We start from the raw sequence: 13,434 nt of genomic DNA, 5'->3' as shown, positions 1-13,434 counted from the left end.
GCTTCGGTGTTGTGTCTTCCCTGGAGGGAGTGATAGTCGAACTCGAACCTGCCGAATCTTCTCGATCTTGCAAGAGTCCCGACAGCTCGCCGACACGGAACTCAGATAAGACATTAAAAAACGTTAAAGACACCCAAGTTCATCAGTTTTATGAAGAAGTCCATAAGATAGACACCAAAGGTGTGTCTTGAACGTGACAAGGACTGATAACTGATATTAGAGGATTAATAATAATTGAAATATTGTGAAGGTATTGAATGTGTAGAAAGTGATTATTTGAAAGAAGCAGAGTATTCCTTGCCACATTAAGTATATTGAATTGAAATTTAAGGGTTATTTACGGTTCAATGTTTCTAATGTTCACTCAAGTGTTCCAATAAGCATCTTGTTTATAATATTGTTACTTTGTTATTCAAATGTGATGTTCACCTACTATAGTAGAAAGATTTGGAAACAGTAATGTGCTTAATTAACATATATGCTTAAGAAGTTGCAAATCAATGCAGTTAAATGCCTTTATCACTCTGAAATAGTTTTGTAACAAAATGTCTCATACAAGTAAAGAAGCTCAGAGTGTGTTAGCTGGCATAGAACAAGAGGTGGATGTGTCAAGCTTTCCACAACCAACATCACCGTCTGAAGAGCCTCGTAGAAGTGAAAGAGCCCGAACATTAACAGAAAAGGGAAAGGAATTTCAGAAAGAAAAGCTTAAGGTTCTCCTGCTACACTTTGACAGCATTTATGAACGATGGAAAGCTTTAACCAAGGTTGCTAAAAAATCTGTAATAAAACAAGATCCCAGAGATATTCTACAGGAGCACATTGTCAGCATTCAAAGAGAGTTATCTGAGCTGAACAATATTTATGATGAATACAGAAAAATTGATCGCCCAGCTCATGACATGCGTCGCAAGATGGACAACTGTACATCAATTACTGAGATTGTAGTGCAAAACGCTCAGTCTCAAATTCAAGGAGCAGAGGAACAGATCATTTGGCCTGACGCAAAATCAGTATTTGCATCCTCTGTATCCAGTGTTTCACCTTCTGCTTCCAGCTGTTCTAAGGTTAATTCTATGTACTCTAATACTTCCTCAATTAAAAGACAAGAAGCTGCTGCTGAATATGCCGCCACACAAGCCGTTTTAAAGATTATGACTGAACAAGAGTCTTATCAACAGAAACTACACAACCTTGAGGCTGAGGAAAAAAGGATAATTGCAGAACAAGAAGCTGCTGCATTAACTCATCGCCTGCAAGAAGAAAAGGAAGAAACGGAACGCAGAATAGAAAGAGAGAAAGAAAGGGCTGCTCTCTTAAAGAAACAACAAGAAGAGAATGCTGCAAGAAGAAGGTCTGTAGAAACCTTAAAGAGGGAGCTTGAGCTCTTAGAAGAATTGAAAAGGCTAAATGCAGCCAAGGCAAAACTTCAAGTTTACGATGAAAGTGAAATCAATTAGATTAAGGGATTCGTAGAACACAGCTCTGAACATCTTACAGTTACGCAGAAAGACATTCAAGTGAACAATGTAAATCACCAACCAAACCCACGAAAGGCTGTGACTCCTACCAGTGCAAGCAAAATTGAAACAGGAGAGCTTGTAAAGGTTTTGGCTGAGGCCATATCAGCAAATAGGCTTCCCATTCCAGAACCTGCAGTCTTTTATGGAGATCCACTTAAGTTTGCTCATTGGAAGGCATCCTTTCAGACTCTGATTGAGCAGAAAAACATTCCAACCTCAGAGAAAATCTTCCTTCAGAGGTATATTGGAGGACCAGCTCGAGAGGCCTTAGAAGGTTATTTCCTAATTGGTTCAGAAGAGTCATATAATGCAGCTTGGAAAATGCTCAGTGAACGGTATGGACATCCATTCGTCATTGCAAAGGCTTTCAGAGACAAGCTATATTTCTGGCCAAAAATAGCCTCAAAGGAAAGTGCTGAGTTAAGGAAATTTGTGGACTTCTTGTGCAGTTGTGAATGCGCTATGAATCAGAATGAGAGTCTACAAATCCTTGATGATGGAAATGAGAACCAGAAACTGGCAGCCAAGCTACCTGACTGGTTAAGCACCAGATGGAACAGAAAGGCCACAGAGTATCAACTGGAACATGGGAGATTCCCAAGGTTCAGTTATTTTGTAACATTCCTTTCATTGGAAGCTAGTATTGCTTGCAATCCTATTACATCTTATCAAGCATTGGAATCAGAAAGGGTGAAGACTAAGAACAAGAACACCGTACCTTTTAAGAACCAACCCATTGGTACCAAGATATTCACAACAAATATTAGTGAAAGAAACGTAGTTACATGTCTGTTTTGTAAGAAAAGGGGACATGGTTTGCATAAGTGTCATAAATTATTGGAAAGGACAGTTGCAGACAGAATTAAGTTTATTAAGGACGAAGAACTATGCTTCGGCTGTTTGAGCACTGGCCATCAGTCTAAGAAATGTAACAAGAGGATGGTTTGTGAAGTTTGCTCAAAACGTCATCCCACATGTTTACACGAAGATCGCTCAAACCAAGAACAAGGAGCTAAAAGAGAACAATCTAAATGGAGAGATTGCAGTAAGGAAAGAATGACAGAATCAGTACAACAAAGTCTCACCAAAGAAATCACATCCAACAGAGTTGTACAAGAAGGTAACAGTGTACAGACGTCATCTATAGTTCCTGTGTATGTGTCATCGCCAAGAGATCCAAACAACGAAGTACTTGTTTACGCTCTGTTAGATTCACAGAGTGACTCTTCATTCATTCTTGAAGAAGTAGCTGATGCTTTAAACATGGACACAGAACAAGTAAGGCTAAAACTATAGACAATGTCATCTAAAGGGACAATTGTTGCCTGTAAAAGACTTAATGGTCTACAGATAAGAGGACTACATTCATCTAAGAAGATCACAGTACCAACAGCTTATACTCGTGAGTTCATTCCTGCCAATCGGACACATATTCCAACTCCAGAGACTGCTAAGGCATGGAGTCATTTAGAACATCTTGCAAAACACATAGCTCCACAGAAGGAGTGTGAGATTGGTCTTTTGATTGGTTATAATTGCCCACAAGCTTTATTACATAGAGAAGTTGTAAGTGGAGAAGAAAACCAACCCTTTGCACAAAAAACTGATTTAGGTTGGAGCATAGTGAGCTATGGTGTCCCATGTGAGAACTATGGTGATGCTATCGGAGTAAGTCATTGTATCATTGTAAAGCAGGTGATACCAAACCCACAACAATAGTTAAACTCAGAAGTGAGGTTCACTATGTGTGTAAGACTCAAATCAAAGAAATGACCGCTCCAGATAATGTAATCAAGATGCTAGAATCCGATTTTAGTGAAAGAGATGTTGGGGAAGCAACTCTCTCTCAGGAAGATTTTAATTTCCTCAACAAGATGAAGAATGGAATCAAGCATAAACAAGATGGTCATTACGAGATGCCCTTACCTTTCAAACAAGATAGGCCAAACCTTCCCAACAATAAGGCATGTGCTGTACAGCGTTTGTCATGTTTGAAACGCAGATTCAAGAGAGACCAGAAATACTACACTGACTATAAGAACTTCATGAAAGACCTTATAGTTCGTGGTGAGGCAGAAAAGGTCCCAGAAGAAGAACTGAACAACAAACCAGTCTGGTATATTTCTCATCATGGTGTATACCACCCTCAAAAGCCTGGGAAGATACGTGTAGTCTTTGATTGTTCAGCAAGATTTCAAGACACATCACTGAATGATCATCTTCTTACAGGCCCAGAACTCTCAAACACCTTGCTAGGAGTTCTTTGTAGGTTTCGTAAAGGCCCAATTGCCGTCATGTGCGATGTGGAACGCATGTTCCATCAGTTCCATGTTAAACGTGAGGACCAAGACTACTTAAGGTTCTTATGGTGGGAGAGCAATGATCTAGAATCAACACCATCAGTATTTCGGATGAAGGTTCATCTGTTTGGGGCAGCGTCCTCACCTGGGTGTGCCAATTTTGGTCTGAAACATTTAGCCGCTCAGTGTCAAGATCAATTCAGTCAAAGTACTGTTAAATTTATTCAGAGGAGTTTTTATGTTGACGGTGGACTGGTGAATGTTACTTCTGATGCTGAGGCAATCCAACTCATTAAGGAAGCTAGAGAACTTTGCAGTACAGGCAAGCTGAGACTACATAAGTTTGTTTCCAACAGCAAGGATGTAATACAAGCATTACCAAAGGAAGAGTGTGCTGATAGTATCAAAACCCAGGATATGGCTTTGGGAGAACCACTCTTTGAGAGAGCCCTTGGTATTCAGTGGTGCGTATTCTCTGATGACTTCCAATTTAGAATTACTGTCAAAGAACAGCCACTAACTAGAAGAGGTGTGCTGTCGACAGTATCTTCCATCTATGACCCTTTGGGATTCCTAGCACCCTTTGTCCTACGGGGAAAGCAAATCTTGCAGCAACTGTGTCAAGATAAAGTTGGTTGGGATGAGTCTCTTCCAGAAGAACTCAGAACACAATGGATGTCATGGCTACAAGACCTTCAAAATTTGTCTAAAGTAACGATCAGAAGATGCTATTTACCAGTAAACTTCACTGATGTCAGGCAATATGAGCTTCACCATTTCTCAGACGCGAGTGCCACAGGTTATGGGGAGTGTACATATCTTAGAGCAATTAATGCTAACGGAGATGTCCATTGCTCACTTGTTATGGGGAAGGCACGTGTTGCTCCTACTAAGATAACCACAATACCACGGCTTGAGCTTTCTGCGGCAGTGGTAGCAGCAAGTGTTGTTCTTAGAGATGAGCTTGAAATAAATGGTCTTCAAGAACATTTTTGGACTGATTCAAGAGTAGTTCTTGGATATATAAATAATGATGCAAGACACTTTCATGTGTTTGTGGCAAACAGAGTCCAAAGAATCAAGTCCAGTACAGACCCTCAGCAATGGCATTTTGTGCAGTCTGAAGATAATCCTGCAGACCATGCTTCCAGAGGTCTAACTGCAGAACAACTAGTTGCTTCAAACTGGTTCACTGGCCCAGGCTTTCTATGGGAAAAAGAGCTACCCATAGGTACAGTGGTGGAAGAGGTCAGTAAAGATGATCCAGAATTTCGGAAGGTGCAGGTGCTCAACACCAGTGTAAAGGTAGATAGGACACTGTTAGACCGCATGACAAAGTTTTCTGACTGGAATAGAGTCGTCAAGGCTATTGCTTGTCTTAAGTGCTTTGCTCAGCAAATTAAGGGACTTAAACCAAAACTAAATGAAACCACAAGTGTTGAGGAAAGGCAAGAAGCCGAACTTTACATCATAAAACTAGTCCAAAGAGAAACATTCAACAGTGAAATCAAAGGTTTAGAAAAAAGCAAGGAAATAAGATCAAAGGACAAAGTCAACAAGCTACACAAATTAAATCCTTTGGTGGACGAGCATGGTGTGCTTCGAGTAGGTGGACGTTTGACAAGAGCTAGCCTTCACCCATATGTCAAACATCCTGTCATTTTGCCAAAGGCAAGTCATGTGTCTTCTTTACTTATTAAGCATTACCATGAGAAAGTACATCATCAGGGAAGAGACATGACTGTAAATGAACTGCGATCCAATGGGATATGGATCATAGGATGTAGCAGTGCAGTTGCTTCACACATTTATAAATGCACAAGGTGCAGAAAGTACAGAAGGAGTGCACAGGAGCCAAAGATGGCAGACTTACCTGAAGAAAGAGTGGAAATGACACCTCCATTCACGTACCGTGGCATAGATTGCTTCGGACCATTCTATGTGAAGGAAGGGAGGAAAGAACTGAAAAGATATGGTCTTCTTTTTACGTGCATGTGCTCTAGAGCCATACATATTGAAATGTTGGACGATCTTACAACAGATGCCTTTATCAACGCATTGCGTGCATTTATTGCAATACGTGGAAATGTAAGACAGCTAAGAAGTGATCAAGGCACTAACTTTGTAGGCGCAAAGAGAGAGTTCATGAATGCAATGAAGGACCTGAATCAAGAACAACTTAAAACATATGGATGTGAGTTTATCACAAACATCCCATCATCCAGTCATATGGGAGGTGTATGGGAGAGACAGATAAGGACAATTAGAAGTGTTCTCACAGCAATTCTGGATCAGTCTGCTAAAAGACTTGACAGTACCTCACTCAGAACCTTTCTGTATGAAGTAATGGCTATTATAAATAGTAGACCTCTAACAACAGAGCATTTAAATGACCCCACAAGTCTCGAACCTCTCACACCAAATCATATTCTTTTGATGAAGTCTGGAGTAATATTTCCCCCTCCTGGTCAGTTCTTAAGTCAGGATCTTTACCTACATAAGAGGTGGCGCCGGGTGCAGTTCTTGGCAAATGAATTTTGGAGCAGGTGGAAGAAGGAGTATCTCCTTAATCTTCAACAAAGACAAAGATGGCAAAAGGACAGAAGAAACACAAAGGTTAATGACATTCTCATCCTTAAAGAAGATAGTTCTCCACGAACTCAGTGGAAGCTCGCAAGGGTGACAGAAGTGTATCCTAGTAGTGATGGAAAGGTTAGGAAAGTAAAACTATTGATCAGTGACTCCAGCTTGAATAGTGAAGGAAAGCGTTCTTCTAAGCCAGTGTATCTAGATAGACCTGTGCACAAGACTATTCTACTGCTTGAAGCAGAATAAATGTTATGATTGCTTTCAAGGATATAGTATTCACTCATTGTCTTAGCTTAGGTAAGAGTGATAAGGTTCATTTGTTAAGTGAAATCACAATAATTTGATTTGGTGGGAGTTTAAATGCCATAAATATTATTTATGTAATTTTCTATGTCGTCTATAGGTTTTCTCTTTGTTGCACACGGACACCTTTTTAAGACAAGTGCTCGGTAAAGAAGAACATGTGGAGCGGTAATTTAAAGAGCTGAAGTTATGGTGTCTTACGTGATGTGTTGAGTTTCATAAGTTGTTTTTTGTTTGTTATATTTGATTTGAATTCATTCTCTCCTGGATGTGCAGCCAGCGAGGTATGTGTAATAAGTTTGCATCCCGTTTTACATTTTATTTACGTATTTAATGTTTATGTTATCCACTTTGTGTACAAACGTGATTTGTCTATATGATGTTTTATATGTTTAATAGTTCGACGGTGGATATACAGTACCTAAAGCAAGAGCAACAAGTGCTAATTAAGAGGGAATAAATCCATCAGTTGCAAAGAGCTTCGGTGTTGTGTCTTCCCTGGAGGGAGTGATAGACACCCTCTCTACTTCTAAGTCTTAAAGGCTTAAAACCTTCCTCTTTAATAAAGCATATAGTTAGTTATAGTTATGCTGCCATAGGCTTAGACTGCTGGGGGACCCACCCCCCAATGCACTGAGCTCCTTTCCTCCTCTCGACCATCTCTCCTCTCCTCTCACCCCGCAATTGTCACCACTGTATGTCATTAACTTTGTGTGTTCTCGCCCGTAGTTGTCTTTGTCCTCCTCTGTCCCCCTCTCTCTGTCCCTTTCCTCTGTCCCCCTCTCTCTGTCGCTTTGAAGCTGTGTGTCTTCCAGCGTGCAGCTACTGGTCCTACCAATCTGCCCGATGTTTTGTTGTTGCTTTTTGTTGCTCTGTTCTTTTCTCTCTCCCCTTTCCACTCACCCCAACCGGTCGAGGCAGATGGTCGTCCACCCTGAGCCTGGTTCTGCTGGAGGTTTCTTCCGTTAAAGGGAGTTTTTCCTCTCCACTGTTGCCTATGGGTTGCTCCAGGGGGAATTGTTGGGTTCTCTTTATATATCTTTATAATCTTGACTTTATTCTGTAAAGTGCCCTGAGATGACTTTGTTGTGAATTGGCGCTATATAAATAAAGTTGAACTGAATTGAATTACTGTACATTGTTATACTACTATTATTAGACTTACTTCTGTTAGTACAGCTACCATGAGTAGTATTACATCTGATACTGCTGTGTTTGGCCAAATGACTAATATTACCACTCAAACTGCTATTAGTACTACTAAACACCTACTTTTACTATTGTTGCTGCAAGTACTGCAAATGTACTGCTGTGTTAGTGGGCAGAAAAACGTAAATAAAAGACAGAAAATTTGATTTCATTATTTATTTATTTGTGGTAAAATCCTCCAGTCATATATATTTGTGTGTGGCTAAAGTATGTGAACCCTTTAACAGCCTCTCTATCAAACATCTTCAGGTCTTTCCACAGTATTTCTAAAAGGTTTAGATTTGAACTTTGACTCAGCAGAAGCAGGACATCACATGTCCTCTGCTTTAACTCTGTGTCTTTTTTTTACAGTTTGTTTGTCCAACTCAGACGTCACAGCTCCATCCATGATGTGAAGCTGTACTGGTCCAGAGGCAGCAAAGCAGGTCCAGATCCAGGTCCTGCTCTTATACGTTATGAATGCACAATCTTCAACTGTTCAGAAAAGACATAGACAGACCTCATTTCTGTTTTCAGTGCTTTTTGCTGCTGAATTCATATTTGTCATGTTGAGAGAATATATCAAACAAATATTAACATCCAGTGAAATGATAGTGTCATCTGCATATAGTAGATACACTTATAATATAAGTGACTCACATGTTATAAAGTTATGGAGGGTTTACGTTGTTCTCACTTCTGCAGCTACACAGTTTCTGCAGATTGAGTTTTTACACCCACAGAGCTGCAGTGGGGGGTGTTATGGTGAGAACTGCTGTGTGGTCAGGTGGTGGGTGAACAACCTACTCATCTCTAAAGACAGAATCACAGAAAAAACCCTGCACCCAGAATATTAATGTCTCCAAGTTTGATTTTCAACAATCTTTAAGTGACACTATAGTCATGTTGTTCCAGGGGCTCTGTGTGAGTCTCTGGGTCTCAGCGAGGGAGAAATGGCTTCTCAGATTGGCCACATTTGTAAGAACAAACACACCTAATGAGTGAATATGCTGAATCCACCTCTTCCTGCCGTGTCACTTTGACCACCAAAAAGCTGCAGACGAGCCCTGAGCACTTTGTTTAATGGTCATAGAGCTCAGTTTAAAGACAGACAGACTGAAACAATCTCATGATAAGAAGCCAAATATAAAATAATGTAAAAATTGTTGTTGTGAGACACTGGAAAACGTCATGTGAGGAAGTTCATGTGCTGTGATTAAAAGATCCTAAATGGAGCCTGAGCTGTGAAACATTCCTCAAAAAGTGACTTTACCTTCACGTAAACAACTGGAACTGAGCTCAACAGAAGGCCGATCATTTATCAGGACATAGTCGTCACAGCTGGAATCAGCTCATTATCAGTTCAGTACTAGTAGTATCAGTAGTAGTAGTAGTAGTAGTACTGTTGGAGCTTGAAGCTGAGTTTTTAATGAAACTAGCTTCCGAAATGAAGCTGGTTATTTTCTGTAGATTTGTGGTTTTCAGAGACATTTTGAAACGAGATTAATAAGCTCCAAGTCCCACTTTGTTCCTGTGTATTTTTAGTCCCAGACAACTGAGAAACTGTTGAGGAGCCTGAAACCACATCCTCCCTCAGACTTCACACTTCACCTAAAGTCTGATCTGAGCCATAAACAGATATTCTACATCCTTCAATATTCATCACTTCAGTATTAGTCAAACTACAGCAGTATCAGGTGTCAGTGGTAAATGGCCACTTATATAGTGCTTTTATCCAAAGCACTTTACAATGTTGAGTTCTATCTCTCTCACACACACACACACACACACACACACACACACACACACACACACACACACACACCGATGGTGGTGGCTGCCATGCAACCTGACCACTGGGAGCAACTTGGGGTTCAGTGTGTTGCCCAAGGACACTTCGACAAATAGCCAAATGATAAATCGAAAAGTAAATAGTACCTGCTCTACTCTGAAGTAGGACCTTTATACACACAAGTGTGGGATGTGTGTATGAAGGTCGTCTGATGTCACTATGTGAACAGTTGTGGTCAAACATTGGTCAAAAACCTGCAGAACCAAAGTCTGAGCTTCTGTCTGTTTATTTGATTGGCTTTTCATCATAGTCGTCTGTTAAACTTTAGTGTGTTTTTTACTTTGAAGGACGTGTTGGGTGTTTCCAGTTTCCTTTCCCTCCCCACTCCACGTATGTGGATCTAATGTTCTAACAAACACTGATGTCCTGTTGTGGATGAAGCAGCTGTCATTGCTAAAAGTCACCTGCTGACATATGAACACATGAATAATTACAAACCTACAATCTCATATTTATCACTGTGCACGAGTACTGATGGTACTTTAAGTATACTGCCATACAAATGCTTTAGTACTTCAACCTAAGTAAAGTTTGGAAAGCAGGACACTGGTAATAAGAGTTTGACGTCTGTGTGTGTGTGTGTGTGTGTGTGTGTGTGTGTGTGTGTGTGTGTGTGTGTGTGTGTCAACGCTGATCAACACTGAGCTGCGCTGCCACCTGCTGGTTTAAGTGAGCAGATTATCCACTAAAACACAAGTGAAAGAACCCAGAGGGGACAACAGGTCATAGTGGACATCATCCACAGTGTCCCAGATGGTCCTGACCAGCACCACGTCACAGTGTTTAGCCTCATGTCAACATGTCTCTAAATCTTGAGAACCAGGACCAGTGCTGCTTTTTCTCTAATACTCACAACTACATGTCCTGTAATCGTTTCACAATTCAGAGTAAAATTACACAACTGCTACCAGCAAAGTGTAGTGAACATGTCAGAAGTAAAAATACTCAGTTCACAGATTAAACACCAGCACTGGGCGGCAAACGTTCAGACGTCACATTCGTTCTGTTGGTTCGGCTTTAACAACATGAAAACAGAAGATGATGGAGCCGTAGACGACTGTGAGGACACGATGCGAATGAGGACAAAATCCTGACATTCTTATTAGAACCTACATGTCTCTGTTTGTCCACAAACCTGTGTGGTTCCAAAACAACAAACCTCATCTGATCCTGAACAGAGATGTGGATCTGGACCGCGTTGGGACGTCCTGCTGCCCTGTGTCCTCCAGAGCTCTGGCCATTTTGGTGGCGACATTGTGGTTTGGAGATCACAATGTCCTATGACAGACCTGAAAGGTTTAATTGTTGCTCCAACACACAAACAATATGAATATTAAAATGGTGCAATATCATCAAAAACCAGAACACAAAAGGTTCATTTAAAGTCAGTCCCATCATGTCAGTGTTTCACATCAGTTCTGAACTAGAGACACAAGCCAAACTGGAAATGCTTCATTTCAGTTTCCACAGCTCAGATTTGATGAGAACGTCCAAACAGGAAGACAGTTTCATTGCTGTATACAGACATTTAGTCCAATCAACAAATCATTTCTCTTCCTGATGCATATTGTAAAAGAAACTTGATAAACCACAGGTGTGAAATGAACAATTCCTGCTTTGAATATTACAGTAAAGACTCAAACAGTGGATTGAAGGTTTAGCACATGTCTTCATTGCCAGGTCTGTTACCAATGTCCTTGAGATAATAACTTTACATGATTTGTATAAATTAAGTTAGTTTGTGTTTGTAGGGTGAAAAGCTTCAAACAAGCAGAAAGACCAGAACTGTTTATCATTTCAGAATCAGTCGACCTTCACGTCCGCACTCGACTATGGATCAGAGCCTCCACACGTCTCCATCAGTTCTCAGGTTTTTTAGAGAAACCAGGATCTGAGTTATGGACCACTGTCACACGATGCACAGAAACATGATTTAAACAGGTCTCATCTGAAGTGAGACAGCAGCAGTTGGACTCAACCACACACTTCACGTCCTCTGTCCTTCATGGTCTGACCAACAACTCTTCCTCCACCTTAGAAAATGTCTTTCCACAGGTCTTATTTGTGGACAAAATTACGTTTTCTTCTGTTTTTGTTAGTTTTTTCAGGAGCAGAACCCAGAAGCCCACAGACTGTAATGTATCACAGCAGGGGGGCAGGACAGTAACCACCCAGAGACATCATCATCATCATCATCAGACAGGAGGTCAGCTCATCAGGATCCATTGTGAAGGACACTGAGGCTGAGAGCATTTGAGCGACACTAACCCTGTTTGACTGGTCGGACACACTTTGCACCCTGAAAAAGAGTTCATGCAGCGTTTTCATTGCATTTTAATATTCCATTACATTGTTGAGGCAATAGAACATGCAAAAACAGTGATTCATAAACTTAAACAGGACAAAGCTCTATCATTAAATACCCAGAAATCTACCATGTAGCACAAACTGAAATTCAACAGAGAAGAGATCTAAAGAAACTAATAGCAACAGTCCTAGGAGAACAGCAGCAGGATGTCAGGTAGCTTTACAGAGAAAGTGAGAGAACGATACAACAAACTGGACAAGTATAAATACTTAACCAAAAGGGGGGTTTGTAAATACAAGAACTACCAGGACTGAGGACAGCTGATAAACTAAAATGGACGCACATACAAGGAACAACACCAATCCAGTCCAGCAGGTGTCAGTGTTACAGCACAAACCCCCATTGTACAAACAGGGCAGCAGGGCGTCGCCTCCAATATCACCAGTGACTTTGATCATTGGAGTCACTGTGAGAAAGCAGGAACACAGGAAGCTCATTCAGAACAACTACTGACACTAACCGACCAGGTACTTAATGAGTCACAACACAACAACCTGAATAAGGAGACGAGATTTCACTGTAGCAAGAGAATCAACTGCACCGTGTCTGTGTAACACAAAGTTACAGAAATGGCTGAACTGTCACCAGATTAGTCAGACAAATGTAACCCAAACATGTTCCCTCACACCGGATTTGTCTCTCATTCCACCCACAACCTCTATCTATCTATCTATCACAACCTCTTGCCAGCCTTCGACAAGGAGAAGCCACTGTCCTGTGAGGGAGATGAGTGGAAGACCACCTTAAACACCCCACTAGGCCAGTTGAGTACCTGGTAATGTCTTTCAGCCTGACTAATGCTCCAGTGACATATCAACAATGTTCTGCAGGACAGGAACAGGTGTGTCTTTGTATATCTAGACGATATATTAATATTGTCACAGAACCTCCATGAACACCAACAACATGTCCGGCAGGGATTACAGAGGCTATTAGAAAACAAACTTTTTGTCAAAGCAGAGAAGTGCGAGTTCCACGTGAAGACTGTGTCTTTCTTAGGGTTTTTCATTGGTGAGGGGGAGGTGAGACCTGACTCCGAGAAGACACACGCTGTCCTCCTGGTCTCCTATTTGTTCCATCCTTGGTCCGGGTCCCAGGTTCTCCACTGGGCCCACTGCTCTAAGCTCTCCTGTCACCCCTTCTGCATCGGGTCTCCAAGCTCTTCCAGCCAGATTCTTCCTCCAAGGGCATAATTGTTTTGCAACTAGTTTTTCAAGGATTTTAAAAATAAAGGGGAGATTAGATATTGGTCTGTAATTGGCTAAGACACCTGGGTCAAGAAAGGGTTTTTTAAGTAGTGGTTTAATTACA

At 41.0% G+C, this 13,434-nt stretch overlaps 1 protein-coding gene across 1 annotated transcript in view; it reads left to right on the top strand.

Annotated features, from left to right (window-relative positions):
* LOC137125533 (uncharacterized) overlaps positions 1 to 13,434 on the top strand; it is a 223,963-nt gene that overhangs the window by 180,709 nt on the left and 29,820 nt on the right. The window lies entirely within an intron of this gene.

The sequence above is a fragment of the Channa argus genome, chromosome 4, assembly GCF_033026475.1.
Source record: "Channa argus isolate prfri chromosome 4, Channa argus male v1.0, whole genome shotgun sequence".
Taxonomy (NCBI): Eukaryota; Metazoa; Chordata; class Actinopteri; order Anabantiformes; family Channidae; genus Channa; species Channa argus.
Note: the sequence above shows the minus strand (reverse complement) of the source record. Positions and strands in the feature narration are given on the sequence as shown.